The sequence below is a fragment of the Pinus tabuliformis genome, chromosome 4_1 (assembly GCF_031772625.1).
Source record: "Pinus tabuliformis cultivar Carrire ecotype Pingquan chromosome 4_1, CPIR1, whole genome shotgun sequence".
In the NCBI taxonomy this organism is placed as follows: Eukaryota; Viridiplantae; Streptophyta; class Pinopsida; order Pinales; family Pinaceae; genus Pinus; species Pinus tabuliformis.
The window spans coordinates 642358010-642373294 of record NC_142303.1 but is presented as its reverse complement, the minus strand read 5'-3'; positions in this window follow the sequence as shown (position 1 = coordinate 642373294).

Genomic DNA, 15285 nt, shown 5'->3' with positions numbered 1-15285 from the left:
TGAGCAGCAATAGTTTTCTTTAGGCCATCTGATTCTATGTACGGACATGATAAAGGCCTTTTTCCCACTTTTAAATATGACTTTGATTTCAATTTTTTAACTTGATAAATCGAGTTCCTTCTCATTTGGTTTCAAACTTTAGATTTCACTTACTCAACCGTGATCAAAACAACCAGGGTATCGACTTTGAACACGCCAGGAATTTTACATGGAGGACTTTGAACATGTTAGGACTTGTCAACCTCTTGCTCATTGATCTGATATTAGTGCTAAAGGTTCATTTTTAAAATAAACATTTAAAGACTAAAATTTAAAAGAACTAAAATGACATAGGTAATACTTAGCCAATTGATAACAAAGTTCACCCATATGAGCTACATCTCTAGGTTCACTTCAATTAACAAATCAATCCATTAATAAAGATGAAAAGTACATCATGTTTCCTCTTTGTATCAAAATAGTGGTCTCAATCCATAGAAACTATCTCTGATGTTCTCTAGGAAGATGACAATGGATTCTTCCTGCAATCCATGAACTTAGGCTTGCCTTATTCTCTCGATGAAGGGGCACTCTACTGCTGATTGAATCCCATAACCCGAATCTATTGCTTTTTATTCTTGCTAAAGTGTTGTTGAATATGGAGGCCTTTTAGATGCAAACACAGGAAACTAACTCATACATGTCTTCATTCTTACTGAAACCCTTCCTCTTTCTCCTTTATCTAACCAGAAAAATAGATTACTTAGCGTTCCAATGCACAAACTATGGTATGTGTGGTAGATTTATTTACAAAGGTGTTGGCTCCTTGAATTTTTTCAACTCTTGATTTGTAGATCCCCTTTTTTATCTCATTAAGCAATGTTCTCCCACTCGCTTGCTTGTGTTTTTAAGTGCTTCCATCGCCTTCCCATTTACATCCATCATGGGAGTCCTAATTAAGGTACACTGTGGCACCATTGGAAATCTCATGAATTTTCAGTTAAATTTTGATTTTTCTATTTCACTTGGAATTTATTAGTATTGTGGTATAATATCTTGCATAAATAAGTCTTGGTTAGTAGACTATTTGTGTGTATCTGGTTAGTATATGGACATTTGGGACAAAAACAATTATGTTTTGTTGTTGATTTGGTTTCCAATTTGGTAAACCACTGAAAAGGATTTTGATATCATGTAATATGGTATCCGCTTTATAGTATAACCCGTTAAATTAGCCCTTGGATTGGTTTGATGACCTTTCCCATAGTTAAACAACCAGATTGGAAACCAATATTGTCATATTGACTAATTCTGGTTCTGCACCAAACTAGTCTGGGTGTGGCTACAACAAAATCTAGAGGATGAAGCAATTTTAAAAGACCTTGAAACCCCTTAGCCGCGTAAAACCCTAAAACATTGTTATGTAGTATCTTGTAGCATTTTGTGTTTTGGACTCCAGAGGACACTTAGAGAATCATTGTTTATGTATATTGTTTCATATTTGTATTACACTTGGTGCCATTTTTCTATATTCACCCTTACATGACATATAAATGAGTGGCATTTTTTTGCTTAGACTCTATAGGCCATCTAGAGCCTCACTGTTTATGTATTTTGTTTTGGATATGCATTGTTGTTAGTGCCATTTTGTTATATTCACCCTTAAATGATATTTACATGATTTTTTTTTGCATATTTGGTCCCTAATGATTTGAATTTACATTGAATGATTTATGTGTGTGTGTGTTTCTTTATTGATTAAATTTTTCATATTTTAATGATTTTTTTAGTGAAATGGTTTATAAGAATAATCATCAACTGATTCTTATCTAAGTACAGTTTGACCCAAAATATGATTCCAATTTTTAAAGCATTGGTCATGTTATGGGCATGGAGAGAATTTGGAACCAAAACATAGACCAAAAAGTTGAGATTGTGTTTTTATTAAAGAAGGATATATGGATATTGTAATTGGTATCAATCTGGAGGAAGTATGTATCTAATTTTGCAAGTAGTGTCAAGGTAAAAGTTCAATCCTTGAAGTGGATATCCTTTGATTTTAAACTTTGCTCAAATATTTCTAGTAGACAATCCCTTCAAGGCCCATGTAACTAAAGTATACTGAGATTGTATAAACATCCCTTTCAAGCATTTCTTGTAGTTTCTAATTTAATTTTGAAGAAAGGTTGATCTTTGATGACTATTCCTCTTCAATAGATAAAAATATTTTCATTGTACTATAAAAATACTCATTGCACTGTTGAATAGAATTGTGTATACTTATGCATAACCTAAATCTATTATTGCTATAGTTGAATAACAAAAATCAGATCAAATTTTATTATTGAATGAAAACATTTTTGTTTGATGCTTAGTCCATGCAAGGACTTATAACTATCAAAAATTGAAATTTTGAATGCATGCATTCACTGAAATAAGAACATGGATGTCAGTAAACAATACATGTTTTGTAGTGTTCTTATATATATCCCTGGGTTAAAATTGAAGCATTTTTTACCATCTAATGTTGCTAGTTGCTAGTGAAATGATAAGTACATGCTTTGTAATTAGAAGTGTATTCAAACTTAGGCATATATATGAGCATATGAATTACTTGTAACTTAACAGAGAACAATTTTGAATGTTGATTCTTGAAAATTTATATGGATTCCTCTTTCAAATGAGAAAAAAATAGCATCACATGTGAAGGAAAGGCATAGTTTTGATTCCTACTATCCCATCTATTTCAGCTAAAGCCACCAATTCAACCGGTTCAAGTATTTTAAAAGAAATAATGTTAGAATTGTATTCTATGGTCTAATACTAGTTGTTCAAATATTTAAAACAACTAATATTATAGATTTTAGTCTCATCTATCAAATAGTTGTATGTCACTACAAGTACCCAATAGAAACATCAAATTATTTGGAGTTAAGCTGCACAAAACATGGCCTTTATTTTAGTGATTCCAGTTCCTCAAACTATGTTGACATGCCTTATATGCATGAGTTATCCTCATATCTTTATTTGATACACCTTTGAACTTTATTTTACTAAAACTAATGTTATGAACTTTACTATTAATTGAATTAAAGCCATTCTTCCAATCTTACTGTCATGGTTGCATAGTGGAGGCTTATTGAAACTTTAATCATAATAATCTTAATCGCATATTTGAATAGTGGAGGCTTAGTAAACCTTTAAGCATAATAATCTTAATCTCGGGTTTGAATAGTGTAGGACTAGCAAACCTTTAAGCATAATTAAGTATTACCTATAGGTTGAAAATTTTTCAAGCCTGTCATAAATTTAGATTTGAAAGGCATGGGTAATGATGAGAAGAACATTTCTATTGTCCAATAGATTAGGCTTTTGTTATTTTTGGAAATCAATTATGTTTCTGTTTTGCACTTTTTATTCTTGATGACATTGATAGATCCATTATATTCATTTTCATTTGTATTAACTAATTACATATTTGAAGTTCTTTTATGTTTTTCTCTTTTCTTAGTGCATCTAGTGACTCTTTTTTTTTATACATTAGATAAGTCTAATGTCATATGTGTTCTTGCCAATGGCCTTTGATTTATAGTGTTTGGAAAATGTTACAATTTTTTTTAAGCAAAAAATTAGAACTCATCTCAATCTGTTTTAAAACTATGCTTGCTTTTATAGGATAAGTCTTGGCAAGTTCGTTATATGGTGGAAAATCGATTATATGAACTTTGTGAGGTAGTTGACCCACAACCTACTAGGTATTTTTCCATTGAATTAATGAGTTCATACTTGTGCATGCTCTCATTGGCAATAGATACTTGAAAAATAATATCTTGGATGTAACCCTGCAGTTTTGATGCTTAGAATATAATCAGTCATATTATACTATATTGTAATAACCTGGGTATTTTGAGGTGTTTCAAGTCATCTGGGCTCACCTATGATGATGCTATGATGTAATTAACATAAATCCCTTATATATATTTCTAGAGAATATATATTTTATCTTAAGCACAAGGTCAAGGACCGCCTAGACAATTCTTATACTTCGTATTTTCAAGTTTGTTTATTAGTTTATATTACCTAGGGACAATGGGTTTGTCACCATGGTACAAAAAAACTTGTTAAAAACATTTCTTTCTACATTTATTCAGTAAATTTCTAACATATGTGACGCATCAATCAAGCAACGTATTACCACCTTTTATCACATTCCCATTTTAAAAGTTGTGAGCCTTTTGAGGAAACACAAAGAAACATGCAAACCAAAGGTCTATCTTAGTCTTTTTGGTTTTCTAGTTTGGTCTGGGTCAATAACTATGGCTGGGATTTGAATCATTCTCATTCCCATGTAGTTGGCTTCTTGGAAAAATTCTATTAGAAAGATTAGTAACTCTTTGAATTCTATGCAGACAATAACATATTAATCCTCATGGATCTGAATGTAGGCATACTCTATCATGAAATAATTGTTAATTGGGTAAATTTTATATGGATTTATTGTAGAATTCCCTTGTTGTTTTACAGTTGTGTAGTCATCTACCATGACAAGGAGTGGGTGAATCAATGAAATTTTCATGTGTTAAATGGGAATTCGGTGTGAGAATTTGTAATTCCATCAACAATTTGTATTAGAATTTTATTCAGTGTTGTTAAAGAACCTCAAATTTGTTCATAACTAGGAATATTGACTAGATCTTGAGGAAATTCTTGGGATAAGGTGAAGTGGATATCTAGTTACCAGTGTGGGAGCAAGGTTGGTTGCACCATTTGGGAGTACAAAGTTGAAGAGTACAAAATAAAATATAGAAGTATAAGAGCTATAAGGAAAACCCTAATTATTGTAGGTTGATAATTATAAGTACAATATCAAAGTAGGAATTGATTGTAACTAAAAGGAACAAGCACTTCCATCCTTGCAGCCAAAAACTACAATGTCCACTTTCAAAGCTTGTCTCCAAATGTCTCTTTGAGAATGGCCTAGGCTAATGGGTCCCATGTGGAGGGACCTGTGGTAGTCTTTCAATGTTTCCACTAAGGTTTGAAGAAGATAGTAGAGTTGAAGTGATGCTAGGGTGGAATATCTCCTAGCTTTAGAGGACAATGGATGCTTGGTTGTAGAGAATAAATTGGTGATCAGTTTAACTTGGGGGTTAGTTGGATCATGTGGTTCTACGATATCAATAGGAAAAATGAGTTCAATATGTGCAAATCACCCTAGGAGCTACATATTAATTCCCTAGAGATCGTTGAACGAATTTTCAGCTCATATTTATTTGTTTATTTATTTTGTATTATATATTTCATACAATCTTTGAAAATGTAATTGAAGAAGAAGATTTATTTGAGAGGAAACACATTCATGTTTAGATTCATTTTATCACTTAACCAACTTAACATCAATATTAAAGTAAGCATCAAAGAATGAAAAAAAATCAAAGAGATGAAAATGTGAATAAGCATTGCCCATCTTTAAATACAATTTTATTGTACTATAGTTTCTTTTATATATCAATCCCCAACTCCCAAAAGAAATATTATCCCAAGACTCAACTACTATACACTAGTACAAAATGGCTAATTAGTTACTAAAACAATGACTAAAATTTGCATATAAATGACTATTTTTCAGTCGGTGACCAGTAGTAGCTAATTTACAGTATCTTATAACGCGACCAACTTTTCGTTGTTTTTAGCTTAGTCATTAATTGACTGTCTCAATTTTATCATCTAGCAGTATATTTAGTCATAAATTCTGTCATTAATTTAGTTATTGATTTAGTCATTAATTGCCACAATTAATGACCAAATATACAACCAAATATAAATTACTATATGATCATCTAAGAAAACCAATTAATGACCAAAGAAATATAACCAAAATGTTGGTCGTATTATAAGATATTGTAAATTAGCTACTAATAGTCATATATATGCAAAATTTAGTCATAATTTGAAACCGTTTAATGACCAAAGAAACATGACTAAATTTTTGTCGTGTTATAAGATAATGTAGATTAGCTACTAATAGTCGTATATATACAAAATTTATTTGTTATTTGTAATGAAAAATTAATCATTTGCAGTGGTCATTTATATTTTTTTGTAGTTTCATATTCATTATATAAACGACTAATTTAGTAGTTTATATTCATTTCATTTATTTTCATTAACAATAATTATAAACGACTAATTTAGTCGTATATTCATTTTATTTTTGTTCATCATTAGTCAATATAAACTACTAATTTAGTAGTTTTACATTGATTTATGTGTCCATTATTAATCAACATAGATTAATTAGTATGATTTTGCGACTAAATTAAAAAAACATCATACAATGTGAATTGGTTCATCTAATATGAAAATTCAAAATTACATATGTTAGTTAAAATACTAAACAATATCAAGTGCAACTATAAATAATTTCAACCACAGAAATTATATTATATGAAATGCTGAGTATTACAATATGAGTTTCCAACTTAACATTGACTGGACTACAATTTACACATGAAATGTTGTTTCATCACTATAAAATATTTTCATTGTGTTGTCAAGTCATTACAGGTGAATTCACCAACTATGAAGACTTGAACATCAGTCTCTATGTGTGTCTTATGTGAGATATTGGCTTTAAGGGTACCACTAGACTGATTCTCTTCTCTCTCTTTTTGCATTTGTCGCTCCAATGGTAGTTTTCTCGTCTTTGTTCAAATCCTGCTACTTACCATCAATACTGAGTTCCTTTTCTAAAAACAAAAGAACCTAGAATTCAAAGTGTAAGACATGAAAGATGATGAACACTAGAATATAAATGAAAGTAGGTTATAAAGGATTTATATTACATATACCTCAACATCAACAATGTTAAAGCCATTCTGCCCCATAAAAGCAAGAAACTCAAACAAGATTTCTTCAGTTGAGCGATAGTGGTCACTATGTGGCGAGATGACCTCTGTAAACAAAGTCACCATAGAAAAGAACACCTTAGTAACTTAGTATTCAACCTTTAGGGAAATCTTAGGCACAATCATGCCAACTAAGTTACACGCTAAAAAGCTCAAGCTGTAAATAACTTGTTAAAACAAATAATTTGAGGTGTGATGTCTAATCCTTGTCATTTTATTTGCAACAACAGGTTGTTGTCTAATGCATGAACTTGGTCAAGTATAAAACAACATGTTCTCAAATAACAACATGAAAGTAAACTTTTCTAATAATCATTAAAATCTTTCAATACAAAACAATTAAAAGGATTTCAATCAATATCGTGTGATATTAATTTCATCTTCAAGCTTTGGTTGTTGTTTAAACAGACATAATACCAAGTACTTTCAATTTCATGGTTAAAATACAAAGAAAAAGTGAAATAAACATTCAAAATACAATCAAACAATAAAGAGAGGATATCATGGAATTGACATTACAATTATAAAAAAATTGTTTACGTGTCCATCAATATCTTAACACACATTCCTAAAACATTTGTTTGCCCAAAATAACCATGAGGTGAAAGAATCACAACATTAAAAAGCATAAGAATACTTACTAGAAACATTTCCAAAGTCGATGGCTAAAGTGCCTGAAGGATCTCAAACAACAAAAGAATCATGTCCAAGGCATGATCTCTATATTGTCTCCCCATCCTTTTTCTAATCACATTTCATGTAACCTGCCCACACCAGAGTCAAGTAACAATCAAATGAAGGAATTGACATTTGTTTTTATCTTTTATATGTATAAACTTTGAATATAATTTGTTTTGGTAACATATTTGTTCATATTTAAAGCCTTCCTGTCATGAAAATGTATCAATTGAGTAGAACATCAGAAAAATTGACCTCAATTAGGTCCTCTAAAAATTTCTACAATATCAAAATTTGTCTTGCTATGATATCTTGGATAGAAAAGAGAACTTATTTGCAAACGAAAAAGCCATATATTACTTATGTTCAAACTATGTCTATGGTGTATTCTTAGGTAAATTTTTAAGATGCCCCTCTACCTTTACCAAAGCGGATTGTAGCTTGGTTAAACTATTTATCCTTTCATTCAACATCAATTTCTACAAGATAAATGTCACACATTGTTATTTCCCATTTCTCAACATGCTAGATATGATAAATTCAAAGTCACATAAAAGCAAGAGAAAACCATTTTCTAACCAAAACAAATAAACAAACAATACCTCTAAGAAAACTTCACACCTCATAAATTAATCTACCACGTGGTCAAACTAGAGGTGATATTCTTTGAATTATCTTTAGGTCATATTTAATGGGATATTCATATTTTTACCATGATTTCAATTTGGTGCTAAAAGAAATATATAAATCTAGGTTATTATCAATGAACTTAAAGTATATTTAAAAAAAATAATGTCATTATAAGGTATGGAGTGAGAAACATCTTCATCACTAGGATTCTCCATTTTAGTTTGGTTTGAGTTGAGTTGGTATTTGAATATATAGTTTCCTATAAAGAAGTGAAATAGAGAGATGAGAATCGAAATAACCCTATGAATTTTTAATTAATTCATATTATATATCTCTAAAGCGGTCAGGTCATCCTTCTCTGCTATTTGATAGAGATTTATTGGCATAGAATAATAATTAATTAACTATTAAGCACAATGATGCAATATATTAACCAAGGAAAGAAATATGACATGGCTTTGGTATTTGTGTGCTTGAAGGAAATCCAACAATGGTTGTGTTCTTTATTTATCATGGAATAGTATTGAAGACAAATGTTGGTTTAGAAATTGAACTCCATTACCAATAGGAGATGGTCGTGTTGGTTAAGGAAAGGATGAATTGAAGGGTTAAAAGTCTAGCTCCAATACATAGTTATCCTTGTCACTACAAATTACAAAGTTGTCATTATTTTCTTATCTAAGTAAAAAGAAAAGTGAGTTTGTATTTGTGCACTTGTGATAGTATATGAAAAAGAGAGCACTAGTGGAAATCAAAGTATGTTGTCCCATAATTCAACCTAATAGAAAACTTATATATTTAGTTTTGACACTAGTGGAAATCAAATGTAAAACCCACTCAAATTGATCTTTACATGACATAGTCGTAATGAATTAGTACAATAGAAGCATTCTAACTCATAAAAAAGAGATGATAAAAAATAATAATGGAACATTATTTCCTGCCACATAATTGGCATGAATAAAATTTCCATAGAATTCATCCAAAAAATGAGAAGAACTTATGGAAAAAGAACATATCATTAGTGTTTTGTACCCTAGGGAAGTAGAGGAGGCCAAATGTAGCAAGATTCCAATTGTGTGAGATATAAAAATAGAAATGTGGAAAAAAACGTCTGCTAATTCATGAAATCTCACTCTAAATAATAGAACATGTTGAGGATAGTAATGATGAAAATAGATCATGTATTAAGATCAAGCCCCTTATTGGTCATCAATTAGCAAGGCGGCTAGTAATTTTACTTGTAAAAAAATATCATAATTAGTGTAATGAATGTGTCAATCTTTTTGTGATTTTTTTTACATTTATATTATGGCATCCTTGCAGGAGAGAGTGATGAAAGTTCTCTAGGTTTGGTCAGACTGGTTTCTCCTTTCATATGCTTATGTGAATGGACGGAGATCTACCTTTCTTCGGTTTGGAAATTCAGGTGTCCCTCCCTTTCATTCAATATTTGGAGATGCCCCACCATTGAAGGACCTTGATAGTTCTAAAGCTAATCTTACAAACATAACAGATGGATCTAGTCCAAATCAAGATGTTGCTATGGTGATTGGAGAGGGAGCAACAACTCAAGAATTGTTTAGTATTCCTCATGTGGAGCTTGAAAGATAGTGTAGGAAAAATGGTTTATCTATTTGTGCTGGTAGGGAGGTAAAGTTTTTCTGATTTCTTAGCTTAGAAGAAGAAGAGAAGCATAAGAACCAAGATCAAGATGAGGATTTCAGGTATGGGTATAACTTTGGGATCAGAGGGAAGCATGCAAGAGAAAATGATGCTTATATACAATTGGAAGGGGGAAGGGGGATCATGGGTGAAGAAATACAATACTTCTTATATAATTTATGATGATAAGGACTATATGTCATTATCATCATCTAGGAAAAATGTTCATGAAGAATCATCTTTACGGTCACGGGTTGAGGAACGTGAATTAATGGATGCCTCTTGTAGTGGAACTTTACCAACAAATATTGGTGTCATGATGGTAGTGTCACGTGATGTGCCCCCGAAAGTTCAAAATATTCTAGGCAATGTCAAGGAAAATTTCTTTCTCTACTCCTTAACTCATATTTCGCCCCATCCACATTTTGATAGACCAATTATCAAGATCATAGAATGATCTTTTCTTTAATGAAGGAGTCCAAGGGCTAACAATTTAAAGATATGATGATTTTTTTTAAAAATGCACAGTCTTGTCTGACTTGCAAGGACTTGGGTGTCAAACTTGTTGCCAAGCGAATGTTATTCAATGTCAAAATTTTCAGTATGACTTGGGCTTGAGTTTGAATGAGAGGATTTTTCTTAATACTATTTAGTCAAGGAAAAGAACCAAATTCAGAGTCCATTTGAGTTATGATTCATGAAGCATAGTAATAGAGTTGGTGAGATTAATAGGGCTCATCCTTTTCATGATGTGTTACATTCGAATAGCATGAATGCATGAATTTCAAAAGGTTGAGATATGATATAAATCTTGGGAAATTTTTACCAAATAAATAACCTAAACCTAAAACTTGAGATATGATATAAATCTTGGGAAATTTTAACCAAATACATAACCCAAACCTTAAACCTAGTAGTGTGAAATCCATTGTTTGAAGTGTGGCTAGTGAAGACAAATTTCTTAAATAGTTTTAAAAATTAACATACAAATAATTTATAAAAGCATGGAATTTCATTTTCAATCAAATGTCAAACTGGATAATGATTAAAGCGATAACCCGCAATGACAATCCAAAATCAACAAGGCATATTGGACAAATGTTCAAAACTCATTAGGAGTATCCTAATCCTATAGGATGCTCATCTAAATCAACTGAGGATGTTACCTTGCCTGGAAAACATGTAATGTTAATGATATAAATGACAAAAAGATAAATAATTAAAACTGACTATTAGAACCAGCGCAAACAATGAATGATAAACAAAATGAAAATGGGGCAAAATGTCGCATACCCACTCCGTGAGATTTCCATCTGCTTCCATACTTGATGTTTCCCAAAACTAAGCAGGTCATTCCACTGGTGTCCACATCCTCGTATCCATAGTAGAATTCATCCTCGTATCCACATACAACCTGCATTGGTCATAGCCTTGCGTAAAGAAAAAAATAAAATAAAATGAAGCCCGAAAGCCTTTTTACTAGTCAACGGTTTAAATATTTTGAAATGTGTATTTAAAAAGAAGATTCTCATACCAATATCCTTTCTTTATTTGAAACTCTATTAAATACATCACTTCCTCCAAAAACTTTACATATCATGGATCATCATAATTCAAGTCATCAATTAAATGAAGTTTTATCATCTATACAGTAGGGGTGCTTTGAAGAAAGAAACCTAATACACTGATTTCCCTATCATGAAATTCGGTTATGTCTACATAAACCTATATATACGGAGATGAGAGAGTGGGGATTTGAGACGTCGAGGTATGGGATATTTTGAAAGTTCCTATATTGCATTTCAAAACTAGAATAAGCCAACTCTGCACTAATTTACGAGGTAAAAGACATAAATAATCATTATGAACATCATGGAAAAAAACCATGGAAGAATTTTATGGTATTTTTACATATTATAGCAGGTTAAATATTTAAATTTAGGTAGCCTAGATTTTCATTAAGGAATAGATATGAAACAAAGTCGTCACTTGGTTTTGTTTCATATCTATTAGATATATTGAATATGCAAAGAGGACATAATAATGAACCCAAACATAATAGTCAACCTAAGCTATATTAATATATGCTTTGTATAAAAAACAATTTACACTATACGTGACAACTAAGTAGCAAATGCAAACATTCTTAAACATTGAAACATGTTGTTTGTTGCACATGTAAAAGACAAGTAGAAATTATTTTTCTACCAAGATAAAGTTGTCACCCATTAACAAACATTGGAGATTAGGAAGCCTCTTGAACAACAAATTGAGAAGACACCTATTTCTTTAAGAAAAGGCACAACACATATGACCAGCTCCTTTAATGATTTAAAGCTCCCCATCATCTCAATATATATGTCCACAAAGAAATTATATGCATTATCGGGATATGAGCCCGTTTCCAATACGGTCAAATTACTTGCACGTTGCATATTGAGTCTCACGATAGAGCAAGAAAGCTCTTGAGACAATATCCCATTCACTCTCAAATATTTTATCATGTATGCTCCTGCATACACATACAAGACAACCTGTGTTTACTGTGGTTTATATTTTATCCACATACAACCTATATTTACACTAATTTCATTGTAAAGCGTTGAAAGTAATAGTAAAATCCAGACTTACATGGTTGTAGTTTGAAGCAATGTGATTGAAGAGGTTTTGTCCATATCTAGCGGTTGTTTGATGTAAATTCAGTGATTCCTCTATTGAGGACCACAAATGCAGGAAGTGCACAGAAGGTCGAATACTGATGATCAAATATTCTTTGTGGTTTGCCTAATCAAGTGAGGCATCCGATCAAATTGGATGAGCATGCAACTAAGCTTCAAAAGGGGTCCTATGAAAGTGCTTTTAAATTATATCCCTTGGAAGCTTCAACATAGTACTCAGTATCATCATACAAAGGACCACCCAAAAACAAACCATCTGATCTTGTCAAATTTTGAAGAACCAAGTCACCCTTTTCATAAGACCATTGCTACTATAATTTTGAGCAATTATTTTAATGTCAACACCTGGGATTTCTGGTAGCACTGACCCTGAATTCAATTTCCTAGGAACCCCACAAAATAAGGAATAGTAGGTTGGCTCTCATCAGTTTTAACAACAATGTGCTGACTTCTTGGATAAAACAAGACCTTTTCAAAAATATTTTTCTCACTAGAATTCCTTTTATCTCTTAGAACAAAGACCATTTCATCTTCATGATTGGCCCAGTGAGTGTATTGATATACAAAAATGTTGCTTCATCCATTAGCACTTGAAACAAGTTTGACATTATTGATCATATCTATAAATGCACCCTCCTTTTTACATATATCTACAATAATGCTTCGAGACAACTCATTTTCTTTGGGATAAGAACTTGAATCAACATGTATTTCACCACTCAGTAGATATTTTTCACCAGTCAAATATATAGGCTTATGGTTCAATACATTGAATTCTATTGAAGACATTCCAAATAAAATGCACAAGTTCAAAAAATGAAGCATGTGCACACGAGAAGCTTCTAAGCAGATTTGCTACCATCCTCTCTCAATCAACAAATTCATTGGTTCTTTGTTTGGTTGTACGATGTAAGAAGCCACAGGATGACTAGAAATAATACACAAACAATAGCCTTTTTGGATAAAAACTATCTTTGAATGATCAGAAACACCAACATTGACATTAATAACCTTTCTCTCCCAACACCAATTATCATCCCAATCTAACAAATCAGATGAAGGTCCATGTTTTACCTCAAGACGCAATGCATCGGGTAGGAATTTCTCAAATATGAAGTCACTACTCTCATTTGTTGAATTTAAAGAGTTAAGCTTCTCTGAATCTAGAGTTCAACAACTAGAGAAGTAAGTGATATAGAAATCGAGGATTCACATCCTTCCTTGCATATCACTGATCCACGGATATCAACAAGGGCATTTATAAATTCAATGCCAAACATTGGTCTAGTTACTATCACATCAATATGTGATGGTGAAAAGTGAAGACTACAATCACGTTCTGTTGTTGTGGTCAGTGGGGATATTCGATATTAACATGGTTGAACCTCGAAGAAAAGGTTTCCCATATCATCAATCCTCTTTAGTTGAGGCTTAACATTGTCTGGCCCATGTGTCAAGCCAACTTGATGCTTGCCATAATATACATTTGTCACTAATTTTAGGGAACCACAAATATTATAATGTGTTGAATCTATCTTTGGGATTGAAGCCATGTTTGGCACAACCATGAAATTCTCCAAACTACTAAACTCGAAGTGATCCTTCTCAGCCTTTATTGTGTAGCATGTTGATGTTGCATGATCAAGTTTGTGATATCCCTAGACATCTGTTGTAGCTCTTTCTTTTCCATCAACTAATATCCTAACACCTTCAAAACAGACTCCTTCAAAAGTCACCACAAGTCCTCCAACTGAGAAACCTATGACCTGAAATGGCTGAGATATATTAACATGATTTTGCTCAACAAGAACCTCTATATATGGAAGTGAAACATAAAATATTGTATTCTCACCCTTGTAGAATGGAAACAACCTTTATTTTCCACATGGAATAAAATTAAAAGAAAATTTCCCATATGCATCAGATATTACATGAGAAAGCACTTGATTTGGCCAAGGAGCTTCTTTGAGGGCACTTCAACTCATGGAAATCATCTAAATAAAGGTATACATGAACACCTAAAATAGGGTTATCCTAAGAAATAACTAAGCCATCCATATCATAACTTGGGACATAAAATATGTCATCTACTACCAGATTTCCAAAGCCCAAATCCATCTCTGGAGAGCCTCTTTGGAAAATTGTTAAGAGAAAATGAGAATCACGTATTTGAAAGGGAATATTATAGAAAATATACTATATAAACCTCAATCATGTACCTCATGCATAGCACCATCCTAGCTAGGATCGACATTAGTTATGACATTGTACCTGCTTCCTCTATTTAACAATTGGCTCACATAATGCACTCTTTCCACTTCTTCACGTTTGATTTCATGGAGGGCTACTGTGTCCTCTGGAAACTCATCCTTAAGGAATGTCCAAAATTATTCTCCGTATCAAATGAAGGAAAAGAGAGAAAAATATCATGGCTTTTCCTTTTTGAAAAAAAAATAGTGGGATTTGATATGACCTGATATTTGTATACTGATCGAGGATTGATGAAGTTTATGCATTCATGATGGGAAGAAACTAGCCTCTATTTCCTTGGAGTAATATATGTAAATGTGTAACTGCCTCCCCACGACGTAAACACATCATAAAAAGATCATTGCTGGTGGAAATGAGTTCAACGTTCACATTGGCACGACCTCCATTTATATCTGGACAACTTTATGCTCCAACAAACCCCATCACTCTCCCAAAAAGAGCGAACCCAATGAAGTGAAAATTGATTTCTTCATGGC